The following is a 26,393-nucleotide window of genomic DNA, read 5'->3' on the forward strand; positions in this document are numbered from 1 at the left end:
ACTATTAATTGTTAACTGTAGAGAACAAGGATCCTGATGCTAAAGGAAGAATAGTACAGTATTTCTCTTTCTTTTTTTTAATTAAAAATTTAAAAAAATGTTTATTTTTTTTTAAGAGCGAGAGAGACAGAGCATGAGCAGGGGAGGGACAGAGAAAAAGGGAGACACAGAATCTGAAACAGGCTCCAGGCTCTGAGCTGTCAGCACAGAGCCCGACGTGGGGCTCGAACTCACGGAACATGAGATCATGACCTGAGCCGACGTCGGATGCTTAACTGACTGAACCACCCAGGCGCCCCTCTTTCTTTTCCTTCTTTTTTTTTTTTTTTAAAGCAGACCTCACACCCAGCATGGAGCCCCAAACGGGGCTCAAACTCACGAAGCTGAGATCAACACCTGAGCTGAGATCAAGAGTCAGATGTTTGGGGCGCCTGGGTGGCGCAGTCGGTTAAGCGTCCGACTTCAGCCAGGTCACGATCTCGCGGTCCGTGAGTTCGAGCCCCGCGTCAGGCTCTGGGCTGATGGCTCAGAGCCTGGAGCCTGTTTCCGATTCTGTGTCTTCCTCTTTCTCTGCCCCTCCCCCGTTCATGCTCTGTCTCTCTCTGTCCCAAAAATAAATAAACGTTGAAAAAAAAAAATTAAAAAAAAAAAAAAAAAAAAAAAGAGTCAGATGTTTAACCAACTGTGTCACCCAGACCCCCCATTGTGTACAGCTATCCTAAGGAGGGACAAACAGGAGGTAAGACATGGACAACTAAGATTTTATGTACAGATCTAGTGATGTGAGGACATAGTAAATGAGGGAATGCCACCATTAACATATTTATTTATTTATTTATTTATTTATTTATTTATTTATGAAAAAAAGGTGATTTTTTTAAAGCATGGGGACACGGACCCGCGGGCAGGCAGAGCAGCCCTGAGACCATGAGGAGAGATTGGTTTTGCGCTGCCTGCCTCAAGTATTTGCCAATGGGCTACAGGTTATAAGGAAATTTAATTTTATCTGCTATTTCCTCCTGCCTTTGCTTCCCACATCATTCCCCCCTGGACAATTTTGACCCTTAAAATAAATCTTTAAGGTTGTTGAGGATGGATGGTCTTCTCTTCTGTAACTTCTTCCTGCTGGATAGAGGCATAGAGATGTTCTTATCTATAAGTCAACATTGGTTAGTCAGGGAAGGTATAGGGGAATTACGAAAGGCAAAGATGGCCAGTTCAGGGGAACAGCATATATGAGCCTTCTTGAGTAGAAGGGATCATCTGTCTTCTGGAAGTTATGGCCATGAAGGAGTCTTGGCACCAGGCAAGGGAGACACCAGAAAAGACAACAAAATAAAGGTTAATATTATGAGAAAGAGAAGCTTAAATAAAAAACCTTTGGTAAGTTTCCTCCAGTCCTTTATTGTGATTTGAAAAGAAACTTGAGGTCTTCCATTGATTCACAGGAATAAAGAGTGTCAGCCTGCATGCTAGATTCCTGTGAGGAAGGTACAGGTGTGATTCTCAATATGCGTTGCGAGTCTATGAGGAATGGCCTTCTAATTTTACAGCAACGAGAGTACATAATATGACCCATCAGGGGCCCTTCCATTTTGGAGTTAAATCCCCTGCTGTATTATTTTTGAAAGAGAGAGAGAGAGAGAGAGAGAGAACGAGTGGGGGAGGGACAGAGAGAGAGGGAAACACAGAACCCGAAGCAGGCTCCAGGCTCCCAGCTCTCAACACAGAGCCCAACGTGGGACTTGAACTCACAAACCACGAGATCGTGACCTATGCCGAAGTTGGACACTTAAGCAACTGAGCCACCCAGGCACCCCGGAAATGCCAACATTTCAATCCGGAAAGATCTCTGAGTATCTCAGATATAGAACCTTGATGAGAAAACTAAAGCATGGGTATAGCCATGGGGAGGCTTGGGGTGAAGCGACTACAAAGAGGGGTCCTGGATGAGCTCAGATATTTAAAAGCCTTACATAAAGGATAGAAAGATTGCCAAATAACCAGAAAATCACAAGAGAAGTACAAATGTAAAAAAATCGTATCAGACTAGGTAGAGCCCAGGATAAGATGCAGCTTTCAGAAATTGTTCCTGACAAGATAAATGAATGAATGAATGAATGAATGAATGAAGCTATCTCTGAGTCAGGAAGCTGAAACAAGAGCTGAAATCCTTGGCCAGGGCTTGGAGCAGATAGGATAAGGTTAATGGATGTGACAGAGAAAACAGTTGGTTTTACTTCTGTCTTCTCTATCAAGCAGAATGACCTTAAAGCTGCAAAGGGTAGAACAAACATGATTAAGAGGGAATTGAAATCTAAGAGAGGTGAAATGACAGGGCACAGCAGCTCTACATGAGTTCAAACCCACACAAATTACTTGGGGACCTGGTAGAAAGGGACCTGGAAGAAAGTGCAGATGTGACCATAGGAATGCTGCCCTGAACCCTGAAGAATCATGGAGGGGAGGGGCCACACAACTGTGGGCTTCCCTCTCTTCCCCAAAGGGAAAGGGTAGGGTCCCAAGACTTAATATTGACACTTGGCAAGATCCCAGAGCACACCACAAAGTTGAAATAGACTTAGTGAAGAAACAGTGTCCCTGTGGAGCTGGGGAAAGTTCATTGAAACAGGACAAGGTAAGTCGAAGTAACCACATTACCTCTCTTTGTGATGGGGACTGGACTGGTGGATGAGAAGAGCACATGGTCAAAGAGGCTGGTGCTGTTCCTCGGAATGCACTTGTGAATGAGAAGAAGCAGTGGGGTCTGAAGGATGCCTTCAGGAGGAAGCAGGTTGAATGCCTGTTTCCAAAATGTGTTGGTGAAGGGACTGATAGTGCAGGGGTCTCTGAGTAGGCTCTGAACACGGTGAGATAGAACACAGAAGAGTCAGTAGATGGGAGCTAAAATATCACCCTTATTACTGATAAAGTCTAAGTTGAGGACTTATGTTGTTGTGAGAGCCAGTTAAACCCCTCAACTGGACACATATGTCCACGCAGCCATAGGCAGCATGGACGAGAGCCAGCCTCCTGGAAGCAGACAGAAGTCCTGCTCTCCATAGGCGACTCCCTCCCAACAGAGATAAAAAGGGTAGCTGAGATGAGAATGTCCAGTTTTTCCTCCTGAGTGCAGGAACCAGATTAAATCACTGCTTTCTCCTGGGGAGGAACAATGAGAGGTGGGAAATGGTAGGCGTATGACAGCCACATCTGGACAGAAAGAACAGGAACTCAAAGACGTGTCTCCCTCCCCCCTCACCGCCCCCCCCACTGATGTCATTCTTTAATTCTGTACCAGTCTCACTGCACTTTCATTTACTTGTCTGCCTCCTTCACCAACTATATCCCTCAATCACTTCCTGGCACATGGAGTGTCCTCTATTAAATATGGAATGGGATGATATTTTTTGGAATATGAACTGATTTATTTTTCATTCTTGCTGGATCTTGTTTGTTCCTAGTTCCTACTTTCCTCAAGGGCCTCCGTCCATTAAAGCAATGGTAGTCATTGTTTCTAGAGAAAGATAAACATGGCCTAGACAAAAGAATCACTGCTCAGTTTTATTTCAAAATAGCATTTTGTGGAAAAATAGAGTTGAAGTCCATAGCAGAGATAGTAGTCTGCAAACTGATTTGTAAGAGCCAGGCTGACAAAGTCTGTTGGCATCCAGAGGAATAAACGTGGCCTATTTTTATTCAGTTTATTTATTTTATTTATTCAGTTTGCAAATTGGATAACTTGGATCTGAATTGTTCCTTAACTCAGAGTATCTGGGATCCCAGGCCGCCTGGGGTTTGTTTAGTTGTATGGACCACTTTGCCAAGATGGAGGTGGAGGGTTATGTACTCATATAATTCAACTGAAGGGAGGTGGGGTAAGCTAATGAGAAAATGCCCTTTGCTTCAGTATCATGTCCAGTTAATGGTGGAAGCTTCATGAGCCAGGTCCAGGTTGGAAGCTCTCTTGGTATGACCTTGGGCACCCTGGTTAACTGCTGGGAGTTGAATGCTTCATTATGGCTCTCTTGACTAGTCCAGCCTGCCCACATCAGTAGCTGTGGTCACCATATAAATTCGGCCCCAGACTGCAGCTCAGGGAGCCCTCCAGATGTTGACTTGTTGGCATCCTTTTCAAACGTTCTCATGTAGAGAGGGTCCCCTGGGTCACTCACCCTCTTGGCTGGCTGGCTGGCTTTTCTTGGTTAGCCTCATGGGATCTGACAACTTTACATAAGCCTGTCCCTTTAGTTCAGGCCAGAAGCCCTCATAGAATTGGCCCAGAACCCAGCAGGTATCCTTGGACACTATTAACCAGGCCACTAGAGCAATGTGAGCCAGTCTTTTTGAAAGCTCTGGTTTCTGCCTTTCTGGGAGGGAAGTCAGATGATTTATAGGATTGTCATGAAGAGTAAGTAAGGTTTTATAAAGTGCCCAGCACTGTGTTTGGTATATAGTGGGTGCTATGAATGTTGGTTTCCATATGTTCATAGTGCATTCCAAGGGGCTGTCTCAGTGAGAAGAAAGATGATGGCTTTTCTTATCTAAAATTCATAATTTCAAGAGATTCAGAGAGCAGAGAGAACTGGTGTGGGAAAAGGGCCAGAGAAGCAGGGCACTTTCTCTTTGCCTCTGCTGAGATGTGTCTCATAATAGCTACTTGGCCCACTGATACTTAGTCACTTAATTCGTAGTCACCTCCATTAGTCACTGCTCCTGGGCTAATTCTTAGCACAGTTATGATTTCTTGCTTTATTTTAAAACTCAATCTTACAGCCATTGGAAAACCCAAGTTGAACCCAGAAAAGCCAAGTGAGCAAAACCCACAGGAGAGATGAAGCCTTAGGATCAGATGGACTTATCAATGGAATGCTTTGAAAGTAGACAGCATTATATTGGGTAGGGGATGAATTGGGACATCAAAGGAAGGTAGACCAAAGAATCCAGCAGGACAAACACCTTGGTTGGATGCCTGAAAGTGAAGGACCTGTGGAAGAGACACAGGCAAACCTATTCATCCCAGTGCCGCTCTTCAAGGGCTGCAAAACTGACACTAAAGGATGTCAGAGGGCTTCTGGAAAACTTGAAGAATAGAGTGATGCTGGCTCTATGGGCGTGAGACCTGCACAGTCTACTCTCAGAAGGATCAGACTCTTGGCTATGTGCTGCTGTCACCATCTTGGAATTTGTAATGATTTTATCCTTGAACTTGTGTTTTGTAAGAAAGCCTGATGGCATGATGGAGCATGTATGGGAGAAGAGGAGACATTCCAGGCAGCACATGTGCAAGTGTAGGCCACGCCTCCAAACATGGCAAGCAGTGGGCAACATACACGCTGAGCAGTTGGTCCGAGCATCTCATGTGCATGTCTGGAGGCAGTCCAGGACACTGAGGCCAGACTGGCAATCAAGATTGTCATAGCCACAATGGTAGTGATATGACAGTGGGAGATGGGAGGAGCTCTCCATCGGCCAGTGCTGGAGCCTGCAGTGGGAGCCTGTCCCTGTGGTCTCTGCACAGATATTAACACTGAGCACCTGGACAGGAACTGCAGGCTCAGGTAGTAAATTTTGTAAGCAAATTATTACAGAATAAAAGCGTACACATGGGCATTGCAATAAAATGTACAAGAGAGCTATTACAATTCTTCAAAGACTTAAAAACCTCGGGTTTGAAAACTGCTGCAGCATCGCAAAGTAAACATTGACAGGCTTAGAAATAGAAATTAGGGGAGCCTGGGTGGCTCACTTGATTATGCGTCCCGACTTTGGCTCAGGTCATAACCTCATGGCCCGTGAGTTCGAGCCCCGTACTGGGCTCTGTGCCGACAGCTCAGAGCCTGGAGCCTGCTTCAGATTCTGTGTCTGTCTTCTCTCTGCCGCTCTCCCTCTTGCACTCTGTTTCTCTCTCTCTCAAAAATAAATAAACATTAAAAAAATGAAGAAATAGAAATTAAACTTGAAGATGATCACATTCAATAGAGAAGAACCATATTTTCATATGATGCTTTGGATGAGCCAATTATTAATGAAGAAGACAATTTAGAAATTATTTTTTCCTCATAATTGAATATCCAGCCATATAATGCATATGCAGACATTTTGAATAATATACAAATCTTGATGCTACTTTTAGCTTCTTATACATCTTCCATAAGTTACAAGAAATGTCAGAGGAAACATTAAAATGCCATTGTATAAATTTATATTTAAAATTAAATTCAGACTTACACAAAACTGAATTATATGAAGAATTAAATCTTCTTAGAAGAATTATTTTTGCGAGAATCATCAGCTCTAGATGGGCTAAAATTTAAAATTTGAAATAATTTATCAGAAATGTATCACAATGTTGTCACAGCTTATAAAATACTCTTAACAGTTCCAGTAACTGTAACATCGTCAAAAAGATCCTTCTCAAGATAAAAAATTGCCAAAAGGTATTTGAAATCCTGCATTTGCTAAGAGAGACTATTCAGAATAATCCTCCCTAAGGCAAAAATGAAGTCGCTGAAAGTATAAATTTTGATATAACCTAGTAAATGAATCTCCAGTAAAGCAAGCCAGAAAAATCTCCACCAACATATTACATTAATAGTATTATTAATTTATATTTATTATAATTATTTAATATTTATTACATTTATATTTAACTTATATTTGTTAATAAATAATGAGGTATTATTTAATGTGTTATGTAAAATTATGATGCCAAAAATATTACAGTTTTGCAATTTATAAATTTATGTTGTTATTCACATATCACTCTCATGCCTATTATGGTTTAGAAGTAATACAATGTTTTTAAAGGAAAAAGCTTTATATTTTAGTACCTTTAATTGCATTCACCCCTGCTTTTTGAATAAGGGCATTTTTATTTTTCCCTGGCCAGACAAATTATGTAAATAGCCCTGTGCTCAGGGCTACTTCTCAGCTAACCTTAGGTTTCATTGTAGAAAACGATCACTTTTCTTGTCTGCTTTGGTAAAAGCCTCAAGTACATTATTATAAAAGAGAAAGCTCTGGAGATTATGTAGGCAACAGGTGGCCTCCTCTGAGGCAAAGACCAAGAGCCAAGCAGTCAAGAGCCGACCCATTCACTGCTGACTTGACAGTCTTATTATAGGGCCTGGCACAGCTCAACAAACATTTGTCAGATGGAGGCTTTGTGAATACCATCGTAAGAATGGGAGGCTGAGTTTCAGCGCGTGTAAGCACAATATTCAAGGTCACAGAACAATGGAGATGGAGGTGTAGTGGGGAGGGGGGGGATGACCAAGACAGGATGAAAACTAAGGTATCCTGACTTGTTCACGTGTGGGATTTTCAAGCTTGTTCCTCAGAACACTCGTTCTGGGGATGTTAATGGGGGCAGTCATAAAATTAGGGTATAATGGCAGAGCAGGTTTGGGAAATGCCACATTAAACAGAAGGTTTTATTTTGTTTTGTTAAACTACAGTGGTATCTGCATTGTTAACATGCTGATGTGTGTTGTGACTCTCTGAGAAAACAATATGCTATGTAGTCTTTCCTCAAGTTGATGATCATGGGACCTTTATTTGGTCATCACTGTTCCTTAGATACAGCCTGGGAAATGGTCATCTGGTACCTTCCTTTTTGGTTTCTAGTGGGTGGGGTTTCCAGCAAAAGACTAAAAATGTGATGGCGAAATCCTTTAGCAGCTAAACTCTGGGACCTAAGCTGGAGTGCAAGGTCAGCTCTTGATTCTTTCTTTCTTTCTTTCTTTCTTTCTTTCTTTCTTTCTTTCTTTCTTTCTTTCTTTCTTCTTTTAATGTTTATTTATTTATTTATTTTGAGAGAGAGAGAAAGAGTGTGAATGGGGGAGGGGCAAAGAGCGAGAGGGAGAGAGAGAATCCCAAGCAGGCTCTGCACTATCAGCCCGGAGCCCTACGCAGGGCTCGAACTCATGAACCATGAGACCATAACCTGAACTGAAATCAAGAGCTTAACCAACTAACCACTCAGGCACCCCAGCTCTTGATTCTTTTTTTTTTAATATATGAAATTTATTGTCTAATTGGTTTCCATACAACACCCAGTGCTCATCCCAAAACATACCCTCTTCAATGCCCATCACCTACCCTTCCCTCCCTCCCACCCCCCCATCAACCCTCAGTTTGTTCTCAGTTTTTAAGAGTCTTTTATGTTTTGGCTCTCTCCCACTCTACCCTCATTTTTTTTCTTTCCCCTCCCCCTGGGTTTCTGTCAAGTTTCTCAGGATCCATATAAGAGTGAAAACATATGGTATCTGTCTTTCTCTGTATGGCTTATTTCAGTTAGCATCACACTCTCCAGTTCCATCCACGTTGCTACAAAGGGCCAGATTTCATTCTTTCTCATTGCCAAGTAGTATCCCATTGTGTATATAAACCACAATTTCTTTTCCATTCATCAGTTGATGGACATTTAGGCTCCTTCCATAATTTGGCTACTGTTGAAAGTGCTGCTATAAACATTGGGGTACAAGTGCCCCTATGCGTCGGTACTCCTGTATCCCTTGGGTAAATTCCTAGCAGTGCTATTGCTGGGTCATAGGGTAGGTCTATTTTTAATTTTTTGAGGAACCTCCACACTGTTTTCCAGAGCGGCTGCACCAGCTCTTGATTCTTGAGCCAGGCAACATGGTGCCAGGGAATGAGCTTGGATTCAGAGCCTGAGTGCCTGATGCCTCTCCTCTCCTTAGCTATGGTGATATTGGATAAGTTACCTCATCTCGCTGAGCTCTGAAATGGCAACAATAAAACCCATATCCTGGGTTATGGGAAGCTTAAATGCAATAATGTATGTGACATGGTGGATTAGAAGGCCTGGCACATAACAGCTGTTCAGTAAGTACTGGATCTCAAGTTTCTGCAGCCAGCCTATTTTCACTGGTAAGTGTTCTGCAAATACTTCCAGTTGAAATCTTTCCAGATGAAATACTTCCAGAATCAGATGAAATCTTTCAAGTAGACCCAACTGGAGAATGGGTACAAATTGGTATAAATCAGGAGATGGGAGGGAGTCTGAGTGCAAGGACATTTTCCATGAGCTCAACCTCTGTTTCCAACTGTCTACTTGGCAGTTCCCTATTGATTTCTAATAGGCATCTCAAAACAGATCTCTTGATTCTTTGCCCTCAAAGCTGATGCCTCCTCCAATAGTTCCCATTTCCTAAGATGGCTCCAGTATCCACCCAGTTGCTTAGGTCCCCAGTCCAGGAGCCATCCGTGACTTCTCTCCTTCCATCACTCCCCATACACAGCCAGCAAGCTTTGTCAGCTCAACCTCAAATCTGTCTACTTACCACCGTCTCCAGCACTATCTCCTATTTCAAGCCATCGTTACACCTGACCTGATAGAGCAAATGATGTCAATGCCCACTCTTCTCCCTCAGACTTGGTACCCAGTGCCTGAAGGATGCCCTCCTCCAATCCTGAAAGGCCACTCTGCCCAGCTGCTGTAGGCTGGAAATGCTAGGGGGTTAATACCCACTGCCCCTAACAGCAATCTCAATTTGAGAGGTGGTGCATAAATACCCCAGCTCCCTTGCCTTTTAGGTTGGACTATGCTGAGGTGTACGGTGTGTTTTAAAGCATATCTGAAGTTTCTTTGCAGGATTAAGCTTCAGCCACTCACTGGTAATGGTTAATAATATGTCCTTTGTGGCCTGCCTCCCCTTTTCTTGTCATTTCCCCACAGCCCTACCACAGTGCTTCTTCTGGGGGAACCCAAACTAAGACTGTGTTTTATTGAAATATTTTCTTGTCTCCTACAAATCCTTCTCTGCATATTAACCAGACTGAAGCTCTAAAAATACAAAGTGGATCACATCTTCTCTTCTTGTAAGTCTTTGTTCACTTCCCACTGCTGTCGCTCAACATGGTACTGACTCTGGTCCCAACGCATACCATTCTTTTTCTCTTTCATTTCACTCCAGCCACACAATGTTGTGTTTATATCTTGAACTCAAAACACGCTTCTGCCTAAGGCCATTTTGCACTTGTTCCTTCTGCCTAGAAAATTGATTCCAAAACTTCAGTGGCCAAGCTCCCTTTTAAAAGTCCACTCCCAGTCCAAATATCATCTTCTCGGAGAAGTCACTCTAAAGAAACCATACCTTCCCTCCATTACAACTGTTTGCAGTTATCTTGATATCTGTGTATTTGCTTCCCCTTCTATAAGGCCCCTGCTGTTAGGACAAGAACTTTATGTGTCTTGTTCTTATCTTCAGCACCTAGGACAGGGCTTAGCACCTGACACGGGCTTTGATATATATTTATTGAATGCATATATGTACAGGGTCCTGGGTGGCTCAGTTGGTTAAGCATCTGACTTCAGCCCAGGTCATGATCTCCCTGGTTCATGAGTTTGAGCTCTGCATCGGGCTCTGTGCTGACAGCTCAGAGCCTGGAGCCTGCTTCGGATACTGTGTCTCCTTCCATCTCTGCCCCTGCCCCTTACACACTCTCTGTCTCAAAAATAAAAACAAACATAAAAAAAAATACATACATGTACAATATAATATCTCGTTTGTCTTTAATTATGTCAAGCGATGGCCCATCTGTTAAAAATTATCATTTGTATTATTATAATTATTTTACTTAAAACCTATTTAATAATTAGAAATATAACAAATGATCACTAATAAGGAACAGACTCCTTCACCCAACAATTATAGAGTGTCAGAAATGTGCCAGGCATTGAAGATGTCAGATGGATAAGATAGTCTCTAGTGTTTCATGGAAAAACTTGTGACGTGATTGAGAATAAAAAACTGGAAAAGCAGACATTGTCTTATGTCTAATCGCAAAAACAGCAACAGCAACAACTTCCTTCGGAGGATGATTTTCAGTTTTCGCCAGAATATTCACTTCACTGTTGTGGTCAGTCCTCATGGCAGTGCTAAAGGCAGCCCCATTCTTCAGGCAAGGAGACTAAAGTTCAAAGGGGTGGAGAGCCTTGCAAGAGCTTATACAGCTCCTAGGAGACAGCAGTGGGACAGAGACTGGATTTAGGGATTCCAGAAGCTGAGCTCTTTCAACTGCCTACCACTGCATCTCCTGTTCATGCAGAGCCAGGGCACAGAGCAGAGGTCTCTTCGTGCTCATTGATGTGTGGAAGGCTGCTTACAAACACCCTAGGGAGCATCCTTGACATGGGAGCCCCTTGGATGGCTTGACCAACAGATATGCTACCTGCTGCTGCTGCTGCTGCTGATTGTCCAGAATTACCTGGTCACTGGGAGAGGTGGTTGGATTCTTTTTTAAAAAGTTGATTTATTTGGAGCACCTGGGTGGCTCAGTTGGTTAAGTGACCGACTTTGGCTTAGGTCATGATCTCACGGTTCGTGAGTTCAAGCCCCGCGTCGGCTCTGTGCTGACAGCTCAGAGCCTGGAGCCTGCTTCGGATTCTGTGTCTCCCTCTCTCTCTGCCCCTCCGCTGCTCACACTCTGTGTCTCTCTGTCTCTCAATAAACGTTAAAAAAATTTTTTTTTAAAGTTGATTTATTTATTTTGAGAGAGAGAGAAAGAGTCAGGGAAGGACAGAGAGGGAGGGAGAGAGAGAGAATCCCAAGCAGGCTCTTGGCTGTCAGTGCAGAGCCTGGCGTGGGGCTCAAACCCATGAACCAGGAGACCATGACCTGAGCCGAAGTCGGATGCTTAACTGACTGAGCCACCCAGGTGCCCTGCAGCTGGCTCCTTGTAAAGCAAATTTACTATTGGTAATGCATATTTGGTGTAGGTGCACACCTGCTAGATAGTTATGTTCTTATGTGTCATTAGTTGAACTCATTAATGAATTACATTGGTAAAATAAATAATATGTGTAATTCTATAACGTGCATTGGTGCCCGTGCAGTAGGCCAATCTTAAAGTAATAACTATTAAGAGGACCAGAGGGTTGAAAGCATATATTTGCTCTATTTGAAGACAGAGAATTAATAGATTTCTTCTTTTTAGTAAATAGTAGATTGATCTTTGCTTTACAAAGTTAAATCTGTGGTGTAGCATTTGCCTTTCTACCTATTGCTTAAACAAAGCCCTGCCACATGTTTGTCTGGGCCGAGAATGCAGTGCTTTTTTGTGAATCAAGTAACATACACTGCAAGGCAGGGATAAAGGGAAGAGAGTGTTGAGAAGAATGTATCAGGGAAGAACTCAGGAGGGATCAGAAAGGGCCATTTGGTTGCTGATATGAAGGTGTGGGAATTTAAGTCTTCTTTGGGAAGTGGGATGCCACAGTGGAAAGTCAGTGCACTGTCCAGAAAGGAGCCTTAGACTGGAGAGGTACATGCTTCTCTGGTCCACTGATCATTTCATCTAGAGGGGAACAAACTCTCAACAGGTCCTACAGGCCACCTGGTCTCTTTCCACTATCACAAACCTCACCCCAAAGAGAAGAAGACCCAGGACTCATTTGGTAATCAAAAGATGACGTCTTGCTTTCATTAAGTGTGTTATAAAATATTTACCAGCAATACACAATCAAAGGGTCATTGAATTCACAGAAATGTATGCATTCCTACTCTTTAGAGCCCTGAGAGGTGTAGGGATTTTCCCAGAGCCCCACAGAGCCAAGCCTTGACTCGATGTCTACCTATCTCCTGTCTACCTCCTTCTCTCACTTCACTCTTTCTCTTGATTTGCAACCCTTGTCTGTCCTCAGCTGTCCTCATGGAGCATGGATTTTGGCCCCACGTAGTCCCAGGGAAGCCAGAGGAAATCCCCCCCCCCCGCCTCAGTTTTCTGGTATCTGCTATGCCTGGATGTGCTAAAGCAGGGAAATAATTGCAGCCTCCCCTGAAGAACACCACATAGAGCAAGTGGAGAGTGTTACATGATGTGTTCTTGGGGGTATTCTACCCATCCCAGGCATTCCGTTTATACTGCCAGGCGATGAGCTCTTCTTGTTTCTGTCCATAAGCCTTAATTATTCAAAGGGGGCTCTGTGTCAATACCTGGGGACAAAGTGATTTACTGCTACAAAAACTTAGAAACGGGAGAAACAAGAATGCCCTCTGAAAAGCTGAACAGTGGAATAACCATGTTATTATGCACGCACACCACACCCCTCCTTCCTCCGTGCCTCCTCCTTCAGCCTCATCTGCCACCCACCTTCCCAGTGCTTTGAATCCCAGCCTCAACAGACGTCCTTCTTTTTGTAAAAAAAATAAAATTTTTAAATGTCTACTTACTTTTGAAAGAAAGAGAGAGAGATAGAGTGTGAGTGGGGGAGGGGCAGAGAGAGAGGGAAACACAGAATCTGAAGCAGGCTCCAGGCTCTGAGCTGTCTGCACAAAGCCCGATGTGGGGCTGGGACTCACAAACCATGAGATCATGACCTGAGCTGGAGTCAGACTCTTAACTGACTGAGCCACCCAGGTACCCCAGCAAACGTCTTTCCACTTGCTTTCCCTATCCGGGACATGCTCCTCCTTCTGCCTGAGGTACGTCCCTTCCTTCCTATTCCTCCTTTCCTTGACCCCTTCTCTTGGCTGGATCCCACACCCCTTGGGGTGGACACTGTAAGTCTCCACCCAGGTCCCCTTTTTGGTCACAGCACTCACTGCCCCCCCCCCCCCCGATGCTGGAAATGGTAATGGGTGCTGAAACTCTCACTGAGATTTTCTCTGAGCCACACGGAACCACCTCCCCAAGGTCATGCCCCTTCCCAAGGGCATCACACAGCCAGTGGCCAGCTGGTTTGGGGATTCAAAGTCTCAACCCCATTGCCTCAATTTGGGCCTGCTCAGCAAGGCTGTCTCAGCTACTGAGTCCCCATAATATCGGTGGGGGCCTTGGCTGCAGCCTTACTGCTGCCCAGTTTCTCCCTCTCCCAACCCTGCCTTCCTCAGTTTCTCATACATGCATCTCCCGCGAGAACTCTCCACTCAATTCTGTACACACCAGTCTATCTTAGTCTGCTTCTCTGAAACCCAAGCTAAGACGGTTGGTGTCAGGTGTGGTTTGGGAAGAAGGTACTAAAATGCCATCCTGGAGCTCCCACTAAGCAGTCATCTGGCAATGAGGACCTCAACACTGGTGGCGGGAGGAGGAAGGAGGGCCCCAGGTGTGTGCAGCAGTTCAATTGCCAAGACTAGGATAGGATACTATTGGCCCATGCAGTAACTGGGGCACTAGAGAGGTTTGAGGGAAATAGTGACTAGAAGGACTATGGATTGGTGGCAGTCACTGAATGTCATTGTGTACATGAAGAGAGATGATGGAGGGCTCAGAGTGGGGTTAATCGCCAATTCTAGGCAAAACGTGAGAGCCAGAGGCGTCCTCGGCAGCATTTAAGAAGATCCTATTCTCTGAAGAAGGGCCAGGAAGAATGGAGAATCAAGCTCAGGGCTCAGTTGTAGGAGGAACAGATCTTCAGAGAGAGATGGATTCTAGCCCTAGAGGGTCTTCAGTGCCAAAGTCAGGGCACTAATAGGAAATTGGACACCGAGACTCAAGATGGGGGAATCTGAGTAGATGCAGTAGGGAACTGAACTTGAACTTACAGATTCCCCTGGAGCCACAGTAGTGGCCCACTCCCTTGTTGGGTGGATGCTGATCAGGCTTCTGTTGAGGCCGGTGTCTTACAAGATGATGTTTGTGTTCCTCAGAACCTGCTCTGCCTCCCCTCCTGGCAACCAGACCAATCACAAGGGCCAAATCCCAGCACAACTTGACAGAGGAAATGCTGGGCCCACTAGGGAGGAGAGGGACTGACTATGTACTAAAGTTACTGTAGGATCTAACAGCTATAGTAGGAGCTGAAGGACTGCACTTGGGGCTGAACCCCAAGGTGCTGGATTGAGGGGACCAGAACATAAGGTTGGGGAAAGGGGTGTTTATTTAGATACAGGAGCACTCTGAAGGGACTTGTAATTTCAGAGCTCCCTATAGGATCAACTGAAGCCCAGCTTCTCTCTCTGTGCCCAATGATACCATTGTCACTACCTTACAGATCCTTCAACCTTCTCTAGGTGATTCTCCGATCAACTTTCTGATATAGCTCTCCATTCCAGAGTCTGTTCCAGCTTCTCTCCCGTGTGCCTCCAGTCTATTCTGTACTTCCTTCATTATAACACTTGTCGCGCCTGCTCACTCTTCTGCCCCTCGTGCCTATCATATTGCCTTGAACTCTGGCGCATAGTAGTTGCTCAGTTAGTGATTGTTGAGTGAATGGTGCCATGCATATGACTCGGAGAGACAGAATGCTTCTCAGGCCAGTGTAACACCCAATGGAAATAAGGACCATATCTAAAGAAAGAAAGAGGCTGGGTAGCCTCAGAATAATAATGAGAGGAAGTCTTAGAACAGCTCCTATCTGTTCTACAAGAGGAGGTGCCTCAGCCATGGAATTTCGCTTATTCTGATCCCATTAAGTAACGTGGAGATGTAAGAAAGGGTTGCAGCCATTGCATTTATAGAATTTCTGGTTAGAAGGGTAAGACCTTGCTATGGAAGTAGGTGCCCCAGAGGCAGCCTTAACTTGTTGCCATTGCACATTTGATCTATCTACCACCCTCCTCTGCTTTCAGGCTTAACAAATAACTCCAGCTGTGGCGTGGTTTCCCACACAGTCACTCACATAGGTCATGGGGACTGGGGTATTCAAGTCTATGGAGCAGCTATAATTCTTCTTATAAGTGAATGAATTTATATTCTGATTTTATACATTGGTCCTGCGTAATGTGAGTCTGTTCTCATTGCACTGGCAAACCGTATTTCTGGCCCTGGAAGGTCCAGGGCCAGAGCCCGATTGTGGGTGAACTCTCTTAAGAAATCAGGGGCGCCTGGGTGGCTTGGTCGGTTGAGCGTCCAACTTCGGCTCAGGTCATGATCTCACGGTCCATGGGTTCGAGCCCCGCGTCGGGCTCTGTGCTGACAGCTCAGAGCCTGGAGCCTGTTTCGGATTCTGTGTCTCCCTCTCTCTCTGCTCCTCCCCTGTTCATGCTCTGCCTCTCTCTGTCTCAAAAATAAGTAAACGTTAAAAAAAAATTAAAAAAAAAAAAGATATATCTCCACCCCCGTATCCATGTTGACTATGGGAATCCTGTTACCCTGACACCCTGACCTCACCATATACTGAGAATCTATTCTCTATTTTGGTATTTCCATGAAGAGTAGGGCAGGATCTGGCTGGCCAACTTCTTTTTTTCCTCTAATAATATTACCTGGTGTTGGACTCCTAGTCATTATTTAATGAAAACCAGATAACCTAAATGACCCTACGGTATGTGGGGTCCCTTGGAATGAGGGAGTTCCTGCATCAGGGCAACTGGCAAGGAGGTCTCTGGGGCCTATGGGCTGAAGTGGGTCCTCTGCAGGATTTCACATGGGATCTGGGATGCTTATTGCTTTGAGGTACCCTGGGAAGGCAATTGGGGTCTCCAGGAGGGCTCTGAGCCTCAACTTCAAAAACACTTGTTAGAACCAAATTTGTTTCTTATGGCTTGGAATAAAACCATTTGTATACTTAAAAAAAATCCTTCATATCTATTATGTATGTAGGATTTCCTCCATTTTACTTCAGGAGAAACTGAAGCTTAAGATTACCATCACCATAATCATTTCCAAAAAGTGTTTGGTAGCAACGAACTGTTTTCTACTCTGACTATATGGAAACTTTCACATTGTAATCCCCACTCTAGCAGATGGATGGTAGCAGCCTAGACATATTGACCCAATCAATGTATAGATGTCATACTTCATAGATTTTAAGATGTACATTTTTTTCATATTCATCATCTCTGAAATTGGGATAAGTCTTATAATCGATGTTGTGTCATAGTTTAAACTGGAAACAATTTTTTTTCATAGTGTTACATAAAATCATGGTGTCCTATAATTGATGATGTCTTAGATTAAATGAAATATGGGAGTAAAATGCTACCCAGCATTCTTGGTTGAGGAAAAGCAAGGGATTGCAATGTTTTTTTTTTCTTCTTCTCATTTTTGTCCTTCATACATTAAATATTTTGTCCTATGGGGAGGAAGATAATTGTCTGAAAGGAAGGAACACCTCCCAAAATAAAACTAAGAGGAAGACAAGCACTGTTCCAGGATGAAGGGTGCTGGACCTCTTTAAAAAAAAATTTTTTTTTAGTGTTGACTTATTTTTGAGAGAGACAGAGAGACAGAGACAGAGCGTGAGTGGGGGAGGGGCAAAGAGAGACACACACGTAGAATCCGAAGCAGGCTCCAGGCTCTGAGCTGTCAGCACAGAGCCTGAGGTGGGGCTCGAACCCACGAACTGTGAGATCACGACTTGAGCTGAAGTTGGACGCCTAACCCAGGCGCCCCAGGTGCCGGACTTCTTGCTAACACTGCACCATCCTAGAATGCCAATTCTGTGTTTACCTGGGTCTCCCTCTCTGGGTATAGCCCGGACCTTTTTTTTTTTTTAATCCCTTCTTTCGCTCATAAAACCTTACCTGTCCTCTTTGCTTCAGAGAATTAGCCAATGTGAGAAACAGCTCCCTGAGAATACTCCATAGCGGTTACTGCCAATAACTCCATGCTTTATCCTTTTCCATTCCTTCCCCTGAATCATGTGCATTTTAATGGTGGCTTACAGGAGTCATACTGTGTCAATCCAGGAGAGCAACTTTCACGGTGGCTGTTGTAGGCATCTGTGACAAGCTGGTAGAAGCCAGGTTTTAAGTTATAGCTTCCCTAAAATCACATCATTTATTAGGGGAGTTCAATTTTTGTACTGCTTTGTGGTTTACAAATCATACACTGGCAAACATTTTATTAGAGGTTTACAAAACCTTGTGAAATGGGCGAGGCAGACTTTACCACTGCTTTTCAGATGGAGAAGAAGACCAGAGATGAAATGGTTTGGTCAGTGACACTCAGTTGGCTAATAGAGGAAATAGGACCAGAACCCAGGTACTCTTAGTCCAGAGCCATTGTTTCTCTTTCTAGGAAAGAGACCCCTTCCTACAGCTGCTTCCCTTACCTATGAATAGACAGGCTTCAAAGAAAGCCAGATTGTTTAGGTTATGTCAAAGGTGTGTGTCTTCATCCCAAGAGCCCTGGGAAGTCATTGAAAGATTTAAGGTGGGAGAATAAGATGAACAGATTATTGTTTAATTGTTAAAGAGCCATCTGGGTGCAGTGGGGAGAATGGATTGTAGGAAGGCTGGAGTGGCAATGATTTAGAGGCAGTAGTTCAGGCAAGGGACCATGGTGCCTGGTCTAGGTACATGACAATGAAGGGGAGATGGGTAGAGGGAATTCTGGGAAGATGGTGGCTGGAGCAAGTATCCTACTGCCTTTCTGTTTTAGCTCCAATCCAACTACCAGATGGAGGTGTAGTGTTCTGGCAATAATGTTCAGACTTCTGGGCAGGTCAGGAGCCTGGAGAGAGTGGAAAAGCCATGGGGCAAAAAGCAAAGTTATTACAGAGAGCTTGATCTGTGGAGATTCACTGCCCACAGAAAATCAGTGCCAGCCCTATGTGAGTTCAAGAGCACCTGGGGGGCATACCTGCTCCCAAGTAGTCAAGGTGGCACTGAAGCACGGACTGGGTCCTTCCGCTCCTGAGAGCTGTGGTCTTTATTGCTGAGGAGATGGATTGCACGGGTGCTTCTTCCAGAGCTTTCAGCAGGTGAGAGACAACCTGTCACCTGGGTGAGAGGCTGCTGTGCTTTCCAGTGCTTCCAAGTTCATTACCATCCTTTTTTTAAGTTTATTTATTTGTTTTGAGAGAGACAGAGATAGTGCGAGTGGGGGAGGAGCAGAGAGAGAGAGAGAGGGAGAGAGAGAATATCAAGCAGGCTCCACACTGCTAGTGCAGAACCCGACATGGGGCTTGAACTCAAGAAACCATGAGATCATGACCTGAGCCAAAACCAAGAGTCGGACACTTAACTGACTGAGCCACCTAGGTGCCCCTCATTGCCATTCTTGATAGGCAATGACCTGGGTTCCAAGACAGAACAAACCAAGAACTCACAGAGGAAAATGAAACAAGTCCACATTTGGATCCACAACATCCTCACAGAACAATAGTAAGTAAAACACTGAGAGAGGCAACTCCTTTGGAATAAAATTGCTAGAGGAGATAGACATCGATCTTAATTTAAAAATAATAACAAAGGGGCGCCTGGGTGGCTCAATTGGTTAAGGGTCCGACTTCAGCTCAGGTCATGATCTCATGGCTGGTGAGTTTGAGCCGCGTGTCAGGCTCTGCCTGGAGCCTGCTTCAGATTCTGTGTCTCCCTCTCTTCTCTCTCTGCCCCACCCCCACTTGCACTCTGTGTGTGCGTCTCTCTCTCAAAAATAAATAAACATTAAAAAAAAATAGTAACAAGCACTTAAGGAGAGTCATACAACATTAAAAAAAAAAAAGACCTCCTAGAGCCAGAAAGAAAGGAAGAACAAAAACAAAAACGGCTATGATTTTTTGAATTTAAGATTTAAGGAGGGGATGATCACTGTTGAAAACAGTATTAATGACCTAGAAGTTCAAATGGAAGAAATATCTTAGCACAAGATCAAAACAACGAAGAGACAGAAATCGTGAGGGGAAAATGAGATTTGGAGAGTAGATACAGGAGGCTTAACATGGGAATAATAGGGGTCTGGAGGAGGTGAACCAGGCATAGTTTGGCGATTGGTGCCAGCAGGAGTGGATGGAGAGGAGCTGTCAAGGATGTCTCTCTCCTTGGCTTTGGTTGAGACGGTTGGGTGGACAGCAGGGCTACTACTTGAAATTGGCTGTCCAGGAGGTAAAGTGGGCTGTGGAAAAAACAGGCAGGTGGGGGAATGATGGGTTCCGTCGAAAAGTATTGAGTGTGAAAAGCGTATGGACACAGAAGTGGAGACGTTGAGTGGCTGTTGGATACGCATTCCAGAGACATCTGGGTTGGAGACAGAGTTGGAAACCTCCAACGTATCATGGCAGGTGAAATGGAGGGCAGAGATGGGTGTGCCTTGAGTGAGAGTGACAGGCGGCTGTGCCTTCTTTCTCTTCTTTCCCTTTCCTTTGTACTCCCCACTCTAGAGCCGCACTGTGCCTGCTTTCCATGTCCTTTCTTATTACGTGACATGGGACTTGGTGGGGAAGGGGTGGGGAAAAGGGAAAGAAAGAAGAAGAAAACAGAACGGCGTGAGGAAGAGTCGTGGGAGGGGTGCCTTGAAATGGAGAAACAGTGTCAAATCTGCCTAAAGAGTCACCATGTCGGTCACCGGGGCAGAGGGGTGATCTGCCAGAATGCAGTCTATGGATGGGAGTGGCTTCATAGTGACGTTCCATGGACGTAAAGAGAAAAGAATTAACATTTATGGAGCAACTACCATGTAAGGGGCACTGGATATGTTCTTTAATATTCACTCTCCTATTTAATTTCCTCTGATAACCTTATATCTAAGGAAAATGAAGCTCAGGGAGGTCCAGAAACTTCCCCGAGATCAAAGAGTTGGTAGGAGAAGCAGCTGAATCTGTGTAACTCCAAAGCTCTTGCTTTTCCCATGGACCAGAAAAGATCCGTACCCGAGAGACCCTGGCAGCCGGAAGATTCAGATTCTGACCCACACGACTTTACTTGTATTTTCACTGCGCCTTTATTATCTCAGGACTTTCGAAGATTTACCTTCTCTCTTCTCCCAGAGTTGAGTACACACTGCTAGCCCGACCTTTCAATCTGGGCTGCTCTCTGGTTCTACTGGCCAGCTCAGACAGATGGAAGAAAATGAGCCCTCATTCTTTCTCGGAGTTGAATGGCTGCTTTGTTGTAAATACCTAGAAAACCAATCCTCGGTGAATTAAACTATGTCATCAGCTGTCAGCCAGATTCTAAATCATTGATAAGATGGGGAACCTCCAATTCATTGATCAAAATCTTGAGGTTTTATCAATCGAAATAAAAGAAAAGCAGTAACCTTTGGGATAATATCAGCAGTTACCCACTTTGAGAGAAGAAGTCCTTGCTTCCAACTTGGAAAGTGCCTGATAGTCTCAGGATTGACATAAGTGACATTTCTTCTAACTTCCTTCATCATCCAGAAAAGCAACATTAACAGGGTTTCTTGTAAGCACACCATATCAGGTGCTTAGAGCACACCGTATCAGGTGCTGGCGAGTTCGTGGGGTAGCAGGTTAACCCAAAGTGCCAGATTTCTTGGGATTATCCAGATTTAAAATACTCACTTATGTGGTCCTCATCAATGCACCGAAATCTGCCAGAAATTTTATCCTGACTTTGAGTTTGGAGGCTCAGGTTATTATCTTTATAGGTTTCCTTAAGGACTTGGCAATCATCTTAGGGTGACTGAAGCGGCATAATATGCACTAAGCGATTCTATTCAATTCAGCAAACATTAAAAGGAATGATATTTAGCCATGTTTGTGTTAGGCACTAAAGTTAGAGATAAAAAAAAAAAAACCAAGACAAAACCATGTGGTAGCCCTTTGTTTACTATGCAATAGTGGGCAAACAGGTAAGGACATAGAACAAGAGCTTCCAAGTAGAGATACGAGACTGAGGGGCACCTGGGTGACTCGGTCATCCGACTTCAGCTCAGGTCATGATCTCACGGTTCATGACTTTGAGCCCCACATCAGGCTCTCTGCTGTCAGTGCAGAGCCAGCTTCGGATCCTCAGTCCCTCTCTCTCTGCATCTTCATTGCTTGCACTCTCTTTCTCTCTCAAAAATAAGTAAACATTAAAAAAAAAAGATAGGAGACTGAATATGTAGCTTTATCTTCTCTCCCACAAGACCCCTTAAAATAATATTAAAACACAAAAAAGTTATAATCTCTCTGCAATTATGACAAAGAGAGATTTCAGCACTTTCTGGAAGATGGAAAAAAGGTGAAAAGGTGGTACCTGGTGAAGTAGAGGCAAGGAGAGGCTACAAGGAAGGAGAAAACGTAGAGGGGGGCATGGGGTGTGGGGCTGGAAAGGGAGGAAGTAATTGCAACTACCCGCGGAAAGTCAACCTCTCCCTTACTCCCTACGCGGAACGCCCAGCATCAAGGCTCATATTCCCTCAACTCAGGCAAACAAACAAACACATGAAAACAAACAATGGGAATGACTGTTAAAGACATTAAAAGAACTGCATGGCAGATCCCTATAGGAAGTTTGATATCTGACTGATAGAGTCCCACAAAAAGAAAGCAGATAAAACTGAGGAGAGATAATTGACCAAGAAATAATCGAAACAAATTCCTGGAGTCAACGAGTAACATTTCTGTATTGAAAGGACCTGCCACACTGCCAATGCAGTCGACGCAAAGTGACTGAAATCTGGACTTGGCACCCTGAAACCCAAAACTGAAGGAGCTCCTAAAAGCTCCTAAAAGAGGAGAGAAGCAAGCAAAAGCAGAAGGTCCACAAGGAAACAAGAGACGGCCTGGCATCTCCTCATCAGCGACCTCGGATGTTGGCGGTCCATGGAGACATGTCTTCAAAGTTCTGAGGGAAAAGGAATTTTAAACCTAAAGTCCTATACCTCGACCAACTAATAGTCAAACATGTTTTGACTTGTAAGAACTGTGAAGCAATATCTCCCATGCATGAGTTTTGAGGCAGTGGCTTGGGAGGGCACTGCATCTAGGAGTGCAGGGCTACGCTAAGACAGTGAAGAAGGGGGATTCAGGAAATGGTGGGTCCAGCCCTGGAGACTGCCAGAGTCCCTTCAGCAGGCCCGGGGTCTGGCTCATGAGATTGGACCCAGGGAGGGAAAAGTTGCAACTATATGGTATGATTATATGGTGTGGTATCTTTCCTAATATAACGGTGGTTTTAGTTGAATCCCAGAAGTTCTAATATGCAGTGTATATATATATATATATATATATATATATATATATATATATATATATATATTTTACTGTTACTTAAACTGTATCCTAACTTTTATTGTGATTTCCTCGTTGGTTATTTAGATGGCGTAGTTCTTTCTAAACATATGGAGACTTCCTGGAATCTTTCTGTTATTGATGTCTGGCTTAATTGCATTATGGTTAAAGACACTCCGTTTGATTTCTGTCCTTTGAAATGTGTTGAGACTTGCTTTATGGCTCAGCATATGGTTAATTTTTGTAAGTGTTCTGAGCGTGCCTGAAAAGAATGTGTAATGTGCAGTTGTTGGGTGCAGGGTTCTAAATATGTCAATTCGGTTTGGTTTGTTAAACATGTTGTTCAGCGTTTCCATATCCTTGCTGATTTTTGCCTACTTGTTCTATCAATTTCTGAGAGAGGTGTATTTAAATCTCTGCCTGCGTTTAGAGATTTGGTCATTCTTTTAGCAATTCAGTTAGCTTTTGCTTCGTGTATTCTGTCCTCCCTTTCATACGCTTTGCTCTCACGTGCTCTATGCAGGACCCCAGGATAAGGGAGCCGACAAGAGCTTCGAGCAGACTCCACATGTAGTGTGGAGCCCGACTCTGTATCACGACCCCGGGATCATCACCTGAGCCGAAATCAAGAGTCAGACGCTCAACCTACTGAGCCACCAGGTACGCCTCTCCCCTCACTTGGTGTGGGTCTGACTGTGACCTCCAAGCTGGGCCAGCTGAATCGGCCCCTCTCACTGGGGGAAAGGCAGATGGTGTTTGTCCCAACATTTGTCTTCCTGTAACTCAGATCCTCTACTTTGAAAAGATCCTTCTTAAACCATTTAAATGGAATTAATTTTAACATAAGAGATTTACTCTTTTTCTGTTTTTTCTTTTTTCTTTTGTGCTCATAAGAAGGCTGAGAAGCCTGGAAAGATGAATGGAAATGTTCTGAAAGTAAATGAAAGTCTCATTGTGTGAGCACCCAGAGTTTGCAACGTTCTGCATAACAAAGCTATCTGCCTTCCCTTGTAAAGGGTGTCTGGTGCCTGGAATTTTCTGGCCCAGGGACTAATATTTCTCTAAAAGAGAGAGAATCTCAAGCACTAAGAGTGCAGAGCCTGAACTCACGGAACTGTGAGATCATGACCTGAGCCAAAATCAAGAGTCAGACGCGTAACCGGCTGACTCTTTTGAGTCAAAAGAGATTTCTGACTAAGGTGAATCTCGTTGTTGTCATTGGTGTTATTAACTTGGGTGAGGTTCGTGGTAATTTTCAACTGGGGGGCAGATCTTGAAGGAAGGGGCATACTCTTTGGAGCCCAAATGAAATGAATGGAAAACAAACCACATCCACCAGCAATCTTAGTAAGGACTAATGAAAACCGAGGGTCATCTCTGGCTCAATGATCCTATTTTCTCTCTGGTCCTAACCTGATTTTATTATTGAATGTTCTGGAGCCCTCCTCACTTATTTAAGTATTATGACCCTTTACTTATTGGCTTCAAGCTATAATTATGGTCTCCTCCCCTTAATGAAATGAGAGGTTTTAACTGAATTAGCCTCTCAACAGCCCCTGCTGAAGCCTGACAGATCTCTTTTTGGACAGCATGCACTTGATAACAGTAATACCAGGGCCCTTTCCCTCTCCCACACTCACTTTCCTGTGCTGGGTGAGTGATAAGAAAGCCTTTATGACATTCTCAGTCAGAATGGAATTAGTGCCATTTATGGGTCTGCCTTCTAGAGACCCATACTGGATCTAACAGTCTTGGGAAATTGTTTGTATGGACATAGCCAAAGGAATCAGCCTACTGAGTCAGTGGGTATAGGGGGTTTGATCTGGAGACCGGCAGGAGGGAGGGAGCTGAGCAGAACCTTCTTGGGGTTCCCATGGGGGTGGTATGTAAGTGGCTACTACACTATACAGTTGGTGGGGCTCAAAGTCCTTTTGTGATGGGAAGGTCCTGAAGTGGCCACCCATCAGGAGTCAGTTTCCTAACAGGGCTGGAGGAAGTGGATGGTTTTTCAAACCTTGGGCTTGGAGTGGTGGCATTGAAATGCACTGGGTGGCTGGGCCACCGGTGGGTTCTGAGGGTGGGTATGGCAAAAGTGAGGGTTAGAGCTGGAAAGCCCTAGCAGGGAGGTGCTGTCCAGGCAAATATTAAGCAGCTGGAGGGTGGTGGGAGGGCTTGTTGAGTCTGCCATGTGGCCTTCTCCTCCCCAAACTCCCCTTCTACAGATGTCAGTGTTTTGGAAGCGTTCACAGAAACAGAGGGAACCTGCATTCCAGCTATCAACGACACTGAGGAAGTGTCCTTCTGTTGAATCAAGGTAGCCATCTTTCTTTTTTGGGTACATTCTCTCTTCCAGACTTTCTGCTAAAGGCTTGATATGCATCATCGTGTTTTATAATTATTACAATCCTTTTGGGCTAATTACCATTTGCAAATAAGGAAATTGAGGCTCCGTCTGGTTAAATAACTTGACCACTGTCACATAGCTCATTTCCACTTGACACAGAAGAAAAGGCCTGTTATTCATTTATTCATTCCACAAATTTCTCCTTGAGATACTTACTGTGTGCAAGATAGAAATTGCCAAAATCTCACCACCTGGTTTCTCTCAGACTTAGCTTCATTTCTTTCTAATTTGTTCAGCCAGCCTAAGAGCTCCTAGACAGATAGGTATTAATGTTATTTTGAAAAGCCTCCAGGGAAGAAAGTTTCTTATGTTCTCTTGGTAACTGAAGTTTCCCAGAACTTCCAAGGACTTCTTAAGGCTAACCTAAGACCCTCTCGCAACAACCGAAGCCAACTCCTTATGAGGAGATGGGGCACAACTACAGCCGAAGGGAAGTCTTTGAGAACAACCTGTCCTAGGAGGAAGGTAGACACAGTGAGATGGGGCCACAGGGTCAAAGAATATTAGTGCTCTCTGGGACCTTAGAGGCTAAAGACTGTAATTTCCTATTTTACAGGAAAGAAAATGAACCTAGGGAGAATGAACGATTTCCCCAGATTACTGAGCTATTTAATGGCTGAGCTAGAACCAGAGTCTGAGGCTGCTTGTTTCCAGGGGGGTAGGACATTGTGATTGAAAGCTGAAGGTTTGGGAGTGCCCGGGGGGCTCAGTTGGTTAAGCGGTCCTACTCTTGTTTCGGCTCAGGTCAAGATCGCATGAGATCAAGATTCGTGAGATCAAGCCCTGTGTTGGGCTTTGCGCTGACAGCGCAGAGCCTGCTTGGGATTCTCTCGCTCTCCCTCTCTCTCTCTGCCCTTCCCCCCACTCATGCCCACCCTCTCTCAAAATAAATAAATAAACATTAAAAAATAAAAAGAAAGCTGAAATTGGGAAGCGGGCTGGTTGCTTGCATTCCCTAGCTGTAGGACTAAGGCAGGTTTTGCAGTCTTATATACTTGGGGCCTCGGTCTTGTCATCTGTAAAATGGAGTTGATATGTACCTCCTGGAGGTATTACGAGGGTTAAATGAGATCATCTATGTGAGTCCCTGAAGTGTACTAGTCTCAGGTATAGAATGAGGGGCTAGGTTAATATTCCTTTCCCTACCCTGGACCCAGTCTTTTATTTACTATA

At 44.3% G+C, this 26,393-nt stretch overlaps 1 long non-coding RNA gene across 1 annotated transcript; it reads left to right on the top strand.

Annotated features, from left to right (window-relative positions):
- Nucleotides 1-661: 661 nt before the first annotated feature.
- Nucleotides 662-26,089, top strand: LOC147572456 (uncharacterized). Its single transcript, XR_015246147.1, has 3 exons — nt 662-739; nt 23,340-23,476; nt 25,039-26,089. It is a non-coding gene; the product is annotated as an uncharacterized LOC147572456 (long non-coding RNA).
- Nucleotides 26,090-26,393: the final 304 nt, after the last annotated feature.

The sequence above is a fragment of the Puma concolor genome, chromosome E4, assembly GCF_028749965.1.
Source record: "Puma concolor isolate L17-30 chromosome E4, mPumCon1.1.hap2, whole genome shotgun sequence".
In the NCBI taxonomy this organism is placed as follows: domain Eukaryota; kingdom Metazoa; phylum Chordata; class Mammalia; order Carnivora; family Felidae; genus Puma; species Puma concolor.